Source organism: Leiobunum rupestre, chromosome 3 (genome assembly GCF_980474605.1).
Source record: "Leiobunum rupestre chromosome 3, qqLeiRupe1.1.hap1, whole genome shotgun sequence".
In the NCBI taxonomy this organism is placed as follows: Eukaryota; Metazoa; Arthropoda; class Arachnida; order Opiliones; family Sclerosomatidae; genus Leiobunum; species Leiobunum rupestre.
Genome location: NC_143386.1, coordinates 44584507 through 44602729, shown reverse-complemented (window position 1 = coordinate 44602729; position 18223 = coordinate 44584507). Strand labels below are relative to the sequence as shown.

General features: G+C 36.1%; 1 long non-coding RNA gene across 1 annotated transcript in view; it reads right to left on the bottom strand.

Moving 5' to 3' along the window:
* LOC149951915 (uncharacterized) overlaps positions 1–17855 on the bottom strand; it is a 125707-nt gene extending 107852 nt beyond the window's left edge. The window contains exon 1 of the long non-coding RNA XR_016479878.1: positions 17711–17855. This is a non-coding gene — a long non-coding RNA (uncharacterized LOC149951915). The remainder of the gene's footprint in view (positions 1–17710) is intronic.
* Between the last annotated feature and the right edge of the window lie 368 nt (positions 17856–18223).

The window sequence follows — 18223 nt, the reverse complement described above, 5'->3', positions numbered from 1 at the left end:
TTCGCCATTTAAAACCACCAAGTTAGTCGTCTTTAACGGCAAGTACTAAGAGCAGGGGAGGAATAGGAAAAGAAAGTTTAGAAGCATGGACGATATAAGGAATAAGAAGAAAAAAAATATATAAGAAACCGAAGAAAAAAAATAGCAGGGTTGTAGGGGGGGACTTAAATCCAATTTAATTCACCCCCCTCTGTATTTTTGTCGTTTTTTGGGTGGCGGTGGTGGCGGTGGTGGGGGGTGGAACGGGGGCGTTGCCCGTTCTCTAATTTCCTTCGCGGGTCCTCTTCTTGTGGGAGCTCCATTCTTATGCACGGAGCGGAGTTGATATTAGCATGCGCGCCCCCCTCCCTTAACCCCTTCCCATTTTCATTGGATAGCGCGCTAAAATGGAAATGCCGGCTTCTCCTTCGAAGCTCCCGAATTAATGGCATAACCCGCCCATTCCGGAGACTTTTTTCCTCTCTGGGTTCCTCCGCTTCTTTCGGCTCTTCTAATGGGGATAGCGCCAGTATTAAGCGGCTAAAGGAGAGAGGGAAAAAACGACGACCTATCGCGCGAGACTAAGGTGTGGCGTTGATATTTAACCTAGCGCTTTTATGCCGACTGCGCCGCGCCATTCCAGCCTTTGTTAGGGAAATGTTTCAGGGTGGGGCTCCGCTCTGCGGAGGCTCGTATGGGAAGACGCTTTTGCCGCGCTTTTAATTAGAGGTCAATTAAAGCTCGATTAATTTAGTTTCTGATAATTATGCACGAATATTAATTAGTGTATTATTGATATGTTTTTAATGGTTGAATTTGTTTGTAGTTTGGCAGGAAATTTAGATTGTTACTATTAAGTATAGTTAAATAATTAAATATTACTAAAAATAGTTTAATAGTTAAATGGTACTTAGTATAGTTAAATAATTAAATGGTTCTTAGTATAGTTAAATAATTAAATGGTTCTTAGTATAGTTAAATATTTAAATGGTTTTTAGTATAGATAAATAACTAAAAATTCTAAAATTTAGTTAAAAAGCTAATTATTACTAAATATAGTTAAATAGCTAAATATTACTAAATTTAGTAAAAGCTAATTATTAATAAATATAGTTAAATAGCTAAATATTACTAAATTTAGTAAAAGCTAATTATTAATAAATATAGTTAAATAGCTAAATATTACTAAATATAGTTAAATAGCTAAATATTACTAAATATAGTTAAATGACTAAATATTACTAAATATAGTTAAATAGCTAGATATTACTAAATATAGATTAATAGCTAATAATTACTAAATATAGTTAAATAGCTAAATATTACTAAATTTAGTTAAAAAGCTAATTTTTACTAAATATAGTTAAATAGCTAAATATTACTAAATTTAGTAAAAGCTAATTATTACTAAATATAGTTAGATAGCTAAATATTACTAAATATAGTTAAATTGCTAAATATTACTAAATATAGTTAAATAGCTAGATATTACTAAATATAGATTAATAGCTAAATATTACTAATTATAGGTAAAAATTAAATATAACTAAATATAGTTAGATAATTATGTAAAGCTAATTATAGTTAAAAAATGAAATATATCTAAAGATACGAAAATAATTATTTGAAACTAATTATGGTTAAAAATGAAATATTTCTAAAGATACGAAAATAATTACGTAAAACTAATTATAGTTAAAAAATCAAGTATTAGAATGTATAGTGAAATAATTAAATACATTTGTACAAAGATGAAGATTTGGCCTACTACCTCCTGTAGAAGTGTTCCACACGCTACGCACCGGTGCTCAGGGAGATGTTGATTGAAAGGGGCATTACATTATAAATTATTTCGACTAGTCAAAACAAAATTGCATAATACTGATTTTTATACTACGAAGCAGCATTTAAAGATAAATTAAAAGTTTAATAAAATAAATATTAAATTAAATTAAGGGTAAAACTACATTTCCCCGAACGTGGTACGAAGTTAAAAAATATATTTAATAAATAAAATATATTTGACCAATACAAAGAAAGGCTCGGAATTAAATAATTTTTTTTGACCTTTTCGAGTGCATGAGGGTGGTAGCTAGTGGAAGGAGGTATTAGCAATAGCAGAACTTTAATAAAAGGCAATTTCTTCTTGATAAAAACAATAAGTAAAAATTGTTTGTAGGCTTATATATATATATATATATATATATATATATATATATATATATATATATATATATATAGATAGAGAGAGAGAGAGAGAGAGAGAGAGAGAGAGAGAGAGAGAGAGAGAGAGAGAGAGAGAGTGAGAGAAAGAGAGAGAGAGAGAGAGAGAAATAGCGCCAGTTAAGACAAATTCGAAAACAAAATCCCAACGAAAGAACGTAGGGGGCACTACCGACGTTTCTTATACACCAATACCATTAAGCTACACGAGGGTACAGCCATCGCAAAAGCCGATAGTTACCAACAGAGCTCGCAAAGGCAACAATGGCGGTTCTACGCTGCGCTATGAAAAAGGCCACTAATAAAAAGACCATATTAAACTTCGACCACGTCTTAGTCGATCTTTGAAGACTAAGCGGCTTGAGGTGAAGTCTACGTCCGTTTTGAGTAGGCGAAAATGTCAGCTAAGTCACAGACCTCAAAATGAAAAGCAGAAAATACTTATTTTGGTTTCTCTTATTTAAAAAATGCCTCTTTGAAGTTTCCGCGTCTGAAAGTAACTTATTGTAAGATTGCGTACCTATACAACTACACTTCCATATACTTATAATATCTTGCGTCTTGCCGTGGAGTTGGAATTATAGGGGCTCTCCCAGACACCCCCCGAATTCTCGTCTTCTCCTCGCAGCCCTGTTTTTATTATAAAGTCCATCGGGTTGCATTCGCACAAGAACATTTCTCAGAAATTGTAAGGATTTTTAATAGTGTTGTAAGTCGGAAAATTTTCCACGGAAAATGACCGAGGCCTTTTTCTGGAAAAATTTGCGTATTTTTCCGAAAAAAATAAAAAAAAGGTTTCATTCCATGATTAGTCTAATATATCGTTTGCAAATTTAAATAAAGCTAGATTTTCACCTAATTTTTTTTTATTCTCAAGTAAAACTAAACCTCTAGATTAGCTTTAACCTGATTAACAATGTAACACTATTAATTTATTGTAGTACGTTTACTGTTATTAGACATTTTATATCGATAAAAAGTTAAAAACTTTAAAAACCCTTAAAAAGTAAATTATGTTTAAATTTTTTATTTTTCCGAATTGCGGAAAATTTTCCGCGTTTTATTTTCCCGGAAAATTAACAACACTAATTCTTATCCAGATAGAAAAGCGTTTCCATTTCTTTAATTACGTTTCAAACTAGAAATGCAATTCGGCGTTGTCATGGTAACACGATTTTAGGGTTGATTCGACAAATGAGATTAGAAATGGTACAATCATCGGATTATAGCTAAAGATTCTGAGTTTTACTAAGATAAATATCCAGCCCACTGAGTTTTATAAGATTTGAAGGATCAGTTATACCGAGATACGCCATAATTTAGACGGATAAGCTTCCCGTATTTTGTTTTCTTGAGTTGTCAAACTCAATAAACCTTTTAAAAAATTTATATATCGGAAAGTTTTTTAAATAAATACACGAAATTGAATATTTTAAATTTTTTGTTTGAGATTCCTAATTAACTAATTTATTGAAATCACTTCAATTCAGAAACTTTAATAATATAGTTTGTCTAAATTCCAAGTGTCGTCGCAATACCCACTTTATTCGAAACACGTAAATAAGAAATATAACGTTTTAAATTTGGTTTCTCTTAACAAAGTTTTCTGGTCATTTTTTTAGATTCCCGCTTAAAATCCAACCAAATAAATTAATTTAGAAAATCAGAAACTATACGAATGTAGTTTTGTCTAAACTACAGATGTCGTCGTGATACCAAAGTTATTTCAAACATGTAAATATGAAATATAATAGCTTAAATTTAGGTTTTCTAGTCTTAGTTTTAGATTATCGCTTAAAATCAAATCTAACGAACTATTTAAGCAAGATCATAAACTATATCAACGTAATTTTGTCTAAAATAAAAGTTTCATCGTGATACCCACGTTATTCGAAAAAGAAAATATTGTAGTGTAAATTAGGGTTTTACTTAAGTGATTTTCTGAGCTGTTTTTTGTTATTAATCCCTGCTTAGAATCAGCCAAAATTAACTAATTCAGCAAAATCCTAAACGATACCAAGTTAGTTTAGCCTAAAATAAGGATCTCGTCGCGATATCCACGTTATTCCAAACAACACAAAATAATAATCTGAACGAAACTTTGGACATCAGGGTATTTTTTTTTTAAATAAGAACGACCAGATCGAGGACTGAGGGAGAGACCGAGGTGGGGCGGATTTGTAGAAACACAAACTCCCACCCAGCCAAACGAATCCGAAATTCCTAAAGATATACGTCCGGGTTATATAACCTATAACGGGGAAACCGAGTCCGTCTCTACCTAACACTAGCGCCGAAGGTCCGAAAGAAGGCGAAGTCTTCGGCGGGTGCGGCGGGACTCGCGAAACGTAAAGAAAAAAGTAGCGGAGCCCCAACTTTTTAAATTACATTCGTACGAATAGGTAGTGGCATATAACGTATTAAAGGCGATGGGCGCCTGTTTTTAGCCGGCTTATACAAGGACGGAGGGGCTCCGAAAATAAAATATATATATACATATAAATTCGGATACATTGGAAAGTATTTCCCATCACTGCCACTAGGGGGCAGGAGAAGCCTAAGCCCGCAGCAATAAGCTTATATGAAAGACCTAACGCCTAATGGCCGACGTCCCTTTAAAAACAAACTAGCTGGCCAGAATTGCAAGAGATTTTTTCTCTGAATTTTAATAAGCTTTTTTTCCAAGAGAGATGGGGGAGAAGTGTACCCTGTAATGTAGAAATGTTTTAATGCATATATAACGAAGACCCTTGAGGGTGGCAAAGGCACTGAGTAAGAAAATAAAGTAAACTTGGTCACCCTCCTCCCCTACGGATTCCTCTAGTTTATTTTTTATCATGCAGTGCTAGCGGAACTTAATCAGATTTCTGGTCTTTGTGTTATGCCGGATTTGAAGTCCTTGGGGACATGTCAAATTTCTGCGTATCTTTTATTTACCATAATTTTTAAATTAATTTTAAATTAAATTTAAAATTTAAGGATATTTTAATATTTATATTTTAATTATTATATTTATCTTCCATACGTAAGCGTAGTGCGGGAAAATACGTTTTGTATAGCTTTTCCATTTTATTTTGTTTAATTTTTAAATAAATTTTAAAATAAATTTAAAATTTAATGGTATTTTCATATTTATATTTTAATTGTTATATTTATCTTCCATGTGAACGAGTAGTACAGGAAAATTATTTTTTGGGTAGCTTTCCTATTTTATTTAGTAGTAATTTTAAAATTATATTTAAAATGTAAACGTTTTTTAATTATACATTTTAATTATTAAATCTGTCTTAAATACGATTATTTTGATGTACAATATTCATCATCTCCTAGTTAACGTACTTTGGAAAAATTTCGAATAAAAAATGAAACGTCGGAATATTATGGGCTTTTTTTTTGCATTGGATTAAAGCGAAGCGAGCGTACCCGAACGAAATTTCCGTTTCGCGGACGATGTTGGTCATCGTTTTAGACATAGTAAAAATTAGCCTATTTGAATTAAATTTTGAACGTAGCTAGATGAACCGATACACTATGAATCTTAAATATTAAATTTTCATTTGTAGTGTGTGATATTCGAGGTTAAAGTTTATAACAGTAATATTAGTAGGATCGCTAGGGACAATCAGATATTTCTTTAACTTGTTAGTACGACATTCAGGAAACTAAACTAATTAAAAGAATAACATCTAAACAATCAAAAAAAAATAATAAATACATTTTTACTATCTTTGTTAAATGGAATTTGCTAATATAAATTCAGCAATATAGCATTATATCCAAAGACACCATTTTCGGGGCCATTTCAATTTTTAAAGTCGAATTTTTTGCAGCGAGCAAAGATAAACATTTTAACTGGAAAACCAAGAAAATTAAACCATAAAATAAAACGCACTCTAGCGGGAAACGCATTTAGAGAGAAAAATGAAGTAAAAAAAACTAAGGGAGGCTAAAAACTGCCCAGCGAAGAAGCAAATATACAGGGGCAGAACTCCATTAGTATAGGATTTTCAAAGTTGCGGCCGGGGCATTAGCCATTCCTCTATCTTTATTTTTACTGCTATGCAATTCGCAAAAATTTTCTGGGCGCCGTGGAAGCTTTGCAAAGTCTTTCCGCTATCTCTAGTTAAACATAGATGGCGCAATAAAAATTCAGGCGGGGCCTCTTTTTTACCCAAGTAGCCACCCTCGACGAGTTCGTCGCCACCTCGGATCTTACCGCGTGGTAAGTCCGAGTATACTTTACCCGATTCAAGTTTTAAAATACTACCGTCGATCGACATTGGATTTCCCCTACAGTCAAGATAAAAAAAATTTAAGAGCAATGGTAATGGCTAACAGTAACAAGGAGGGGCTTTACTAAGCTTCCGGGGTCCGGATACGAAATAGGTGCGTTCCTTTTTCGGGGGTGCGGGTCACTTTGAATAAAGGCATTTTCAGAATTGGAGCTACGATGAATGTAAATTAGCTTGTTACCACTCGCTTTTTCGCCTATAGGCTCTGCATATTGCGCCTTTCAAGGTATAGGCAGATACCAGCTTTTTCTTACGAAGTTGGTGGATATTGGGTAACGCTGAACTAGCAACACGCTCAAATTTATAAAAAAATTAGATAAAAATGTATTTTTTTTTAAATTTGAAGTAGAAGTACGAAAGTTATGAAATAAATGATATAATAATAGCTATGATCTTACCAAGTGATAAAATGGATGATATCATAATAGCCATGACCCTAAAGAGTGATGAAATCAATGACATGATAATTGTCACGATTCTATCAAGTGATGAAATGAATGATATAAAAATTTCCATAATTCCTCCGAATGATGAAATTAAATATATGAAAGTTGGCCGACCTTACAGAGTTGGGAAATTAATTAAATCATAATTGCAATAATTCTACCACGTCATGAAATGAATGTTTTAATTATAGCCACGGTTCTATCGAGTGATGAAATGAATGTTATGATTCAAATCACGATTCTATCGAGTGATGAAATGAATGTTATGATTCAAATCACGATTCTATCGAGTGATGAAATGAATGTTATGATTCAAATCACGATTCTATCGAGTGATGAAATGAATGTTATGATTCAAATCACGATTCTATCGAGTGATGAAATGAATGTTATGATTCAAATCACGATTCTATCGAGTGATGAAATGAATGTTATGATTCAAATCACGATTCTATCGAGTGATGAAATGAATGTTATTTTTAATTTCGCGATTCGATCGAGTGATGAAATGAATGTTATTTTTAATTTCGCGATTCGATCGAGTGATGAAATGAATGTCATTATTAATTTCGCGATTCGATCGAGTGATGAAATGAATGTTATTATTAATTTCGCGATTCGATCGAGTGATGAAATGAATGTTATTTTTAATTTCGCGATTCTATTGAGTTGTGAAATGAATGTTTTTATTGTCAGGATTCTTTTGAGTGATGAAATGAATGTCATTATTAATGTCAGGCATCTATCGAGTTATGAAATGAATGATAATTTTAATTTCGCGATTCTATCGAGTGATGAAATGAGTGTTATTATGAAGGATATCATAATTTTTATGACCCTACCGTCATTTCCCAAGTCTCGAGCTCATTTTTAAATATGTTTAAATGTATTATGAAATTTTTAAGTAAAATATCGATGGGGTTTTCGATTTTAAAATCTATTAGAAAAGTGTAAATTCCACTTCCAGACCATTAGTCTAGATTTTTCGCAAAGTATACAGGTTAAGGTTAAGAGAAGTTCAAATTTAACCAAGCAAACCAAACTAAATCAGCCATCAGAAACACGTAACTACGCTCCCTAGAATTCACTCTTTAAAACCACCATTGCCAAATCCGGCGTACAAGCTTCAACAGACTAGAAAACGAAAGGTATTGTAGAAAGTAGAAAAATATAGTCCCTCTCTCCAGAAAAAAAAGGAATGGGGATTCAAATCTTTGGAGAGCCATTTGGAATACGGCTAACGCGGCACGCGCGTCTAAGCCGCTAAAGGATAGAATATGTAGAAAGCGAGCGCCGCGGAAAACCCGCGAAAGGCATTATGGGACGGGTCTAGGAACAACTTTTAGTAGACCATACGCCATTTGTCATCAGTCATCGCCGTGAAGCTTGTCACATATCCTTCCGTACAAACAGGCACGCCTTCGAGTCAGCGCCGTCAAGACCACCCCTCTACCGAAGAGTGCGGAGGGCGTCGGGACAGCACCAATTGTCGCGGATTATCAAAGAGCTTTTTTGGGGAGAAAGCTAGGAAAACTTAACACGGGCAGACACGTGTCTCTTAACCAAACCCCACGGTCGAAGGGCAGCGTTAATAAAGGCGGGGAGAAGGTACGGTTTCCCTTAAGGTCTCGTTTATGTGTCACCCAAGCGTAGCGGGCATTGACTAGAATGCTTATGACTGAGGTCTTCCGTGTAAAAAGCTTTCTAAAATAGGCCGTCTAGCTTTTTACGATATAAGCTTCATACATGGCAGGAATTACTATCTTATGGAAAGGGCACATTAAATTGGACGGAGAATTTGATAGTGGCTAATTTGACTATGATTATGGGTGATTATACGCTCTAATGGCGAACACGCGCGGTTGAATACGTGGTCGGTTCTAATAATTTATTCAATTTAATACGTGTACGATAGTTAAGACCAAACATTGTCTTCTTTTGCGTCAGGAAAATTTAAATCTATCAAAATTATCCTCTCTTAACGATCATATTTATAACCAGTTTTATAACTACGTTCTTAGTATTGTATAGGAAAAATTACGTATATTCAACGCACACGCAAATGAATAGTTAATTTTACATCTCTTATAGATATTGCTAATGTTAAAGGCTTGAAACTTGCACATTAGCAGGTTCCTCTGATTTTTAAAAACACGTTTATGGAAAACAAAACCAGTACAACGCATTTTAAATCGTTGTACGGAATATTATTTTCAGCTAGGCTAATACCCAAGGCACCACCTTAGGTCTAAGTCATCTAGCGACTTATAATGCCTTAAACAGGTGGCCGGGTTACAATGCGTAGGAGGGTTGTGGCAAGCCCTAATTCATGCCACGCGAGCCAACAGGTTTTATGGAAAGGGGAATCCGAAGAACTCGCGGGAAAACCCCTTAAACCAGTGTGGAAAGAACTTGCAAACTCTACGCAGAAGGAGTGGTTCAGAGTTTTCACAATCTAGAATCAAACCCGGCTCCTCTTATTTCGCGGCGATAGTGCTAACCACTCCACCACTCCACTAGCCAAATATTTAACTTATGGATATACTTATCTGTTTCCAGTACATTAGTGAAAACCTTTGTTTTTTAAATATAAAACTTAAAACAAATCTGTAATATTTAACAAAATTATATTATTTTTTTAGGTATTTATAACAATCACGTAGCGTTGCCTGTCTCGAGTCGCGAAACGTATAGAAGAGGTTCAAGAACATCCCAATTACGTCCCAATTCCCGGACGGGGTTCCAAAGCTGGAAACCGTGCCGTTGAATCCGCAAAGACGCAAAAACAAGAGAAATGTCGCCTTTAAATGCGAGGTACCGGTAACCATAGCAACAGCTCGCTCCACGGACTATACCGTTTACGCGCGAGTATAAAGCTTTGGGCATCGGGAAAAAAAGGAGAAAACGCATTTTCCCTCGCCCGGTAAACGGTTCTATATAGCGGTGAGGGAGAGGGCGACCAGAAGGATATTGGCCTATAAAAACCACCACTTGACTGCGAGCCATTGAGACCTATTCCAAGAATGTCGCCAAGGCTTAAAGAAGCCCTCGCCCGCCCAGACGCGTCGAGTAGGTGAAGTCACTAAGCCTCGATGGTATACGGAAGAACCCAGGGTGCGGGACTATCGGGATGACGGAGGGGGGGGGGCGAATAAAAGGGGTTCGCGGAGGGGGTCAAATCGGGGACTGCTACCCCATGATGGATGGCTGGAATCAGATTCCCAAGCGTTTGCCCTCTGCCCAGTGCCTACTTCTTTTCCCAGCCACGTTCTGCTCGCTCTCTCTCTTTCTGGATTCCGTGTCTGCTCATACTTTTCGTCACAGCTATTTCCTGCTCCGTGTATTCGGCAGGGTCAACCCGTTTCTTTTTACTACCAAACAACCCCCATCAAAAATCAAAAAAACAACAACAAAGGCTATGGGCTTCCGCTAGATACTACAACGTTTTTCGGGGTTGGCCATTTTAGTGTTTAACGTTTGGATTAAACTTTAAGCGAATCTAGGCTATCAAAAAAATAATAATAATAATAATCAACTAGGCTAATACCCGAGGCACCACCTTAGGCCTAAGACATCAAGCGACGGTACATAAGCGAGAATTTCATCCCACCCTGACTTAATTTTATATTTTTCTTATGCTAAAGTGGATGGACCCTTATATTTGGCCTATCATTGATTAATTTATATATTAAGTGCGATAGTTAGTCAAAATAATTATCATTATGTGTGGAGTAAAGTAGAATTGACGTCATAGTAAAAAAAAGTAAGCCCCTCTAACGAGATAAATATTCAATTTGAAAACTAATTATTCACCCTGACTATTTAGTCTTAATAACTGAAGTCCACCAAACATTTGTGGGACCTTCCTAGAAATGACTCACAGTAAATATTAATAATTAATAATTAAGAAATTGAACTAATAATAATAATCAGCTAGGCTAATACCCAAGGCACCACCTTAGGCCTAAGTCATCAAGCGGCTTTTAATGCCATTATTTCAGGTGGCCGGGTTACAATGAGTAGGAGGGCGGTGGCAAGCTCTTCATGCCACGCGAGCCAACAGCTCCCTACACTAACTATTACCTTTAACATCCTAACCCTAGATTGCTCCAAAAAGCTGGAAATTTCAGTAAAACATCAGATGATACCTTTTTGTCATGTAGTTTTTGGGTTCACTATGTAAATTTCTTTTTAAAAAGCAAAACATAAATAAAATTTTAAATGTAGCTAGTTACCTCTTTAATATTTTCTTTGTACACGATATATAAACAAGCAGGAGCTAGATAACGTGAACGTTGGAACTTGAAGGAGTATCAACGTAGCTTTATTCTGTACAGTCTACACTCAACTACAAGTTCCCCGTTCACGTTTTACCTGTCTATTGATAAGCTTCATTGTTTGACTAAGATCAACAAAATAAATAATTAATAATAAATTAAATAATTACGTTTTAAAATTAATAATGAACTTTTCCCAACAACTGTTAAACTTATCACCGCTGATCTTTAAGATAAATATTCGCTCGGCCGAATAGCTGTATGGTAGAAACAATTACATACTATTTTTAGTACACCTGAAATCTCAGAATAAGAATCGGACCTAATCTTCTAATTTCGCGACAAATATATGGACGATCTTGACCTTCAAAACTTGTATCTCAAAAATATGATAATCTAATAATAAAAAAAAACTAAAAACATAGAAATATCGACCTTGAGAAGGCCATCTTGACCATCAAAATGGCGATCTTATATTTATAAAATTTTAGAGCAAAGTTATTTCTTTCTAACGATTTCTCAGATATAGTCGTGTGTTCAAATATGATTCTTCAACATTTCGAAAGATGGCGATAGAGTCGAGAAACAAAATTTGCCGAATTTAACCCTAAAACGGAAAAGACGAAAATTTAAACTGCATTATATTTACCAATCCTATTTCCAAATGCAACTAATGGACAAACACGATATATTAGAGAAGAGACTTCGATCTATCCCATCATAATCAATCTAAAGCCAATCCTAACCTCCATGTAGTCTGTAAATAAGAACGTACAGGCGGACTGTTAAGAAATTTAGTAAAACGTTGCAGTGGTATTAGCTTTTAAGAAAATTACAAAAAGGTTAACGCTGGGCGGCCAAACAAAAACGAACAGTCAATTGTTTTAAAATACAGAAGAAGCAAGAAGCTGAGATTATTTTCTGTCCATATTCCCCGGTGGATGGGGAGACTAGATGGTAGATAATTTTCGGCTAGTTTTGGAGCTAGAACACGGGTTGGCCGTGGGGTCCCCCGGGAGTAGGAGAAGTTGCCTTCTCCGGATTGTTTTAAGCATCGAGGGAAACTCGTAAAAACAGGCGCCTTTTGTACAGCCCCCACTTGCTTCTCAATATCTAAGATTAATTCATTTCGTAAAGAGCCAAGTAAAAGTTACTTGTTTTTTCTAGTTAAATTGCGATTTTGTTTGAGGAGTGGTTAGCACTTTCGCCTCGCAGCAAGAGGAGCCGGGTCCGATCCCAGCTTGTGGCACTGGGTGAAAACTAGGAACAACTCCTTCCGAGTTGAGTTTAAGGGGTTTTCCACCGAGCTCTTCGATTTCCCCTTCCATAAGTAGGGAGCTGTGTTGGCTCGCGTGGTATGAAGGGCTTGCCACCACCCTCCTACGTATTGTAACCCGGTCACCTGGATTAACGGCTTTAAAAGTCGCTTGATGACTTAGGCCTAAGGTGGTGTCTTGAGTATTAGCCTAGCAAATTAGTATTTATTTATTTATTTACTTATAACTCGGAACAGCTACTTTTGCGTTGAATTAAAAAGGTTTTCCAGCCGTGTTCTTTGGTGTTTCCTTTACACAAAAATCTGCTAAGGCTAAAGGCCTTAATTTTCACACCAGCCAACTTTTTGACCCAACTAGTTGACTCCACTCGAGTTGACTCATCTAGTTGGTTCGTGTGAATAAAAGTTCGATGAGTTGATCCACCAAAAAAGGACGCGAAAAAAAAATGGATCACTGATTCATTTTTCTGACTCAGCATTTTGATTTGAAAAGTTGGCTCGTGTGAAAAGGTCTTAACTGTCATGGTGAGTGTAGGGAGCTTTTGGATCGTCTGACGTAAAGGACTTGTCACCAACCTCCTAGCCATCTGCTGACTTGATCATACAATTGTACCTTCGGAATTAGCCTAGCTGATTATTATTATAAATAAATATAAATTAATAACTAATGATATCGTATTAATTTCAAATCTTTTATGTTATTGATAAAATAAAAATTAAATTTACTAATTATTGAGATATTTAGCCTACTCTATAAACCATTTCTGTATATTTTGTTTTCAATGTGAAATTTCATTGAATTGGATTTTATGAAAAGTGCCACAGAAACTTGACAGAAGTATTAAAATCATTTTTGTAGTGAAAAGTGCACGTTCTACGCAAATTACCAGAGAAGGAACTTGAGAACCACTACGGAGAACGTCAAGGGAAACAGACAATAAGACCCTGTCTTATTTTCAAGAGTGGTTTTAATCTTAACATGACTCATAACTTATCTAAAATTACAATGTGGCATTAGTGTTAAAATGTTCAAGGTCATATTACTTATTATTATTAAAATTTCTTTGTTTTCTATATAAATATTTTGAAGGTCGAGATTACCATTTTCAAGGTCATGATCGTCCTGTTTATATTAATTATTTGTATTATAAAATTTCGGTATATTTTCCATATTAAAATTTTGAAGGTCGAGATCGCCATTTTCAAGGTCATGATCGTCCTGTTTATATCAACCATTTTTTATTATAAAATTTTGGTATATTTTCCATATTAAAATTTTCAAGGTCATTATCGTCCTCTTTTATATCAACCATTTTTTATTATAAAATTTTTGTATATTTTCCATATTAAAATTTTGAAGGTCGATATTACCATTTTCAAGGTCATGATCGTCCTGTTTATATCAACCATTTTTTATTATAAAATTTTGGTATATTTTCCATATTAAAATTTTGAAGGTCGAGATCGCCATTTAAAAGGTCAAGGTTAAGATGACTATTTACAAAACATCGCCCATTTTTGCATCTCTGCTAAATGGTATGAGTTGGATAAGGGCAGTTAAAGAGACAATATAAACTTAAATCAAAAGTATTTAAAATAATTAACCATACTATGGTTAAGGTTCACCGTTTTCAAGAAATAAATTATAAAAGAGCTAAATATATTTTTAAGCTATAACTCCTGATAATTACGTACAGTTAAGAAAGTCAACGGAAGACTTTTTGAAGGTGTTGAAAGCAAGTACAAGTACTCGGCGCAGGATGGACCAAAGGGGGTGGACTTATTTCCATCCCCCATTGCAGCCCACAGCTTTTATAGAGTTTCAATCAGGCTAATATATAAAAGTTGCAGCGCGGCACTGGAGCTGTTTTTATAGAGCGGAATTTGGTCTGGTAGAGATCTATAGCGTCGTCGTCGGTTCCACCACACCTTCCGCTTCCTCCTCGCGCAGAAGTGGGAGCTTTCTCTCAAATTGAAGAAGGCCTTCTTTAACAACTTAATCCAAGTAAAAGTGTTTTCAGTCTAATAGAGCGCCGAATTTTCTTGAAATTCATTGGCTAAAGTGGTCTTCGTGGCCTGCTCTTCCCAGCTCGATCACGCAAGGCTTTGGACTAAATTATTCTGATACTATATATTTTTTGGACCTTATTTCGCGTGTTCTACGTTACGCTTGAAAATGCACGAGTCACTTTTATAGCCGGATTTGTTTTGTATTTTCTTTCGAAAAAAATTATTATTTTTAAATTGATTGAATTAGGTTGATTGAACTTTATTAGCATTATATTTTAGTTGATCAACGTAAAATCGAATTGAAGGTGATTTGATTGTTTATCAAAATTCGCACTATGAAAATATTTTCTTAAAGGGAATATAACCTATAGTATTTATGTACTTCTTGTTTTTGACCTCCCCCATGACGTTACCAATAAATTCTATATTAGTTTCCTCTATTTTTACACAATTGAAGTACTGTTCACGCAAGCCCGTGAGAGTAAAAATCAAAATTTACACCAAATTATGTTAAATTTTAATTTTTCTTCAATTGCAACGACACTTGAAAATGGACGAAAAACTGTTGATTTATCTACGTATATTAACATAGTGATTTTTTAAGAAGAGCTAAAATGAACAGTACGTAAATGATATCGCCAAAATCTGCTTTGGGTTATGTAATAGCAAATCGCCCGCTAATAATTAGTATAGGGAGCTGTTGGCTAGTGTGGCATTAAAGGCTTGCCACCACCCTCCTACGCATTGTAACCCGGCCACCTGAATTGAGCTGTTGGCTCGCAAGGCATGAAGGGCTTGCCACCACCCACCTACGGAATTTCACCCAACCACCTGAATTAAAGGCATTAAAAGTCACTAGATGACTTGGGCCTAAGATGATGCCTTGGGTATTAGCCTAGCTGATTATTAAATACTGCACATTATGAGCTTCTAGCTTTGGCCAATAGATGGCTCTATATAAACTGAAAAGACCAACAACGTGGTAAAATCTTTCAAACGTGGTAAAATTTAAATAAAAATACCTTTTTTTTATTACGTTTTATACCTTGAAATCTAAATTCACCTTTTCCCCACATTCTTGAAAGAAAATTTGAAGGCTTAAAATTTAAAAGTCGACAATTTACCACGAAGATATTTTACCCATCACAACATCGAGCAACGCGGAAAAGCTCGCATTGTAGGGGCTCGAAGAAGCTCTCCCCAGTCTCCACGATCTAACCGCGGCAATTCGGCCATTAATCAAATTTCTGTCAGTCTAATACGGCGAACCATACTCCAGAATCCTATCCACCCTTCGCCCGATTATTCTTTCTGGTAAAAACCCGAGCTCAGAATGCGTGTATACGACCATGTTATCTTGGATCAAAAGCAACCCCCGCGAATAACGCGACGTACCAGCCATGTTGTCCACGTATAAATACAAATTCCCAATGATACCCAAGAGCTATACGTGGAGACAGGCGAGATTGTACGCCGGCGTCCCATACGAGATCCCATATTGCCCGACGCTTAAAAATATATAGAACTTAGTGTACGAGTGAAGAAGGAAGGGGGCGATATAATGGAAGAAAACGCGGCGTCTCGAGCGCCCTCTGTTGATAATGCGAGGAAATTTCCGCCGAGGGGTTGTTGTGATGATACTTTAATGTTATCCGACGAATTCCTCGCTCTCGCTCTCTCTCTGCCCCTCGATATGCGCTCCCTTGCATATCTTCCAAACTCTTCCTGCGAGCTTAATAAGCCCAATAATGACCAGTTTCCTTCTCGGAGGGGTTTTTATGCGTCAACGTGTCCTCCGTCAATACCCTCTCCGCTACCCGCGATTCACGACGTCATAGGCGAGCTGGGCTTCAATATATTTAGGCTGCGTTCAGTAACTCTAAAAAAAGCTTAGCGCTGAGCTCAACAGTCAGCGGTTATTTACTGAACGGGTTTTTTTAATTCCGGTTTTGACGTCACGTTGTCTGTCCGTTGAGCAACGAAGTCATCGGCTGTAAGAGCAGGTATTTCCGTTGCTGAACAGTCACGTGACGTCGTAGCACGGAGTAAGGCTAGCTGCAGACGCCGCAACAGACGATTTTTTACAAAATTGACAACAAGCTTAAAAAGTGTTCAAAAAGATCCTACGTCACGTTAGCAACGGTCTCTACGAAAATATTTTTTCAGATAATTCGTTGAGAGTTGTTGAACGCAGCCTTATTATGACCTGATATTGGTATCATTCGATTGGTCTCAACGTGCTCTTACCAAATATGGCTAAATTAACCTTCAAATCTGAACCAAACGGCGTAAAAGACTTAAAAAAGTAATTTTGTCTTATAAATGTAAATTTCGGAGGGGCTCGAAATTAGACACTAGTCTAGAGTTTTTGTTTACGTCAGTCACATAAGTGTGTTAGTCCCTGTAAAATATGTATGGTGGCGGAGTGGTTAGAACTTTCTCTTCGCAGCAAGACGAGCCGGGTTCGATTCCAACTTGCGGTAAGAAAACGGAACCACTCCTTCTGCGTAGAGTTTGCAATTAATCTCCCCACTGGTTTCAGGGGTTTTCTCCTCCCATAAAAATGTGTTTAGGTTAACGGTAATAGTTAGTGTAGGCTAGGAGCAACAAACGCAGCTAGCCTTAAAACATGCTAACACGGTGTTGTGTACAAATATCATTGGATGAGCTTTTACACTGAACGTTTCACGGAAAGGGGGAAGACAATTTCCGAATTTTCCCCTTCCGACGGCAGCAGGCGCTAAAGCGTCTAACCAATGAAAACTGTACGCGAGAAAATGCACGAATTTGACGGGTTGCGTTCTCCTTGTGTGGACTTCTGTGTTTGTTGCTCCTAGGTGTTTGGAGCTGTTGGCTCACTTGGCATGATGGGCTTTCCACCACTCTCTTACGCATTGTAACCTTACCACCTTAAATAATGGTTTTAAAAGTCACTTGATGACTTAGGCCTAAGGTGGTGCCTTGGGTATTAGCCTAGCTGATTATTATTATTATAACCACCAATCATCATAGTGTACTCGTGCAGGGAAACGCGCCAAGGCGTAGGACCGGACAATTTCTTTTTAAGTTTCGTATTTTCCCCACAAGAGGCGCTTATCTTTTTGCGTCAATTTTACTAAAACACATAACGAACTCCAAAAATCAAAGTCAAGTTGTAGCTAAATGCTATCCCCCACCAAAAAAAGACAAACAATATGATTAACTCACTATTTGATGGCCCGCAGTATTAAAGTGGACAGAGATTACAGAAGGTCATGAACCAGGGCTCGAGCTCGGCAACCGACAATTCTTTCGTGCACTGTATGAACCAGAGTCCTCCAAATTGATATTATTCTCAATAAGGTTATGTATATTTTTATCCGTTCCTGTAAATAGTTACAGAAATTTAATTTGTGAAAGAAAGTAAGAAATTAAGACAGTAATTGCCTATCACTAACTCACAAATTTACAAATGAAGCGAGTTTAGAATCTTCTTTATTTTAGATGCAACTTGTTGTCTATGAAATTAATGTATGCTTCTGGACAGATTGGACACGTATAGTCAGGTGGGCATTGTTCTAAAGGGACCTTCAAAACTACCATTCAAATTACCAACCTCTTTGTAACCCAAAAACTAAATTTACTAGTAGCTTCGTATAGATGCTTTTTATCAATAACAGCCCCGTTTCGGATAAAATCCAAGAAATCCATTATAACTACATCAATGCGTTACTCTGTTAT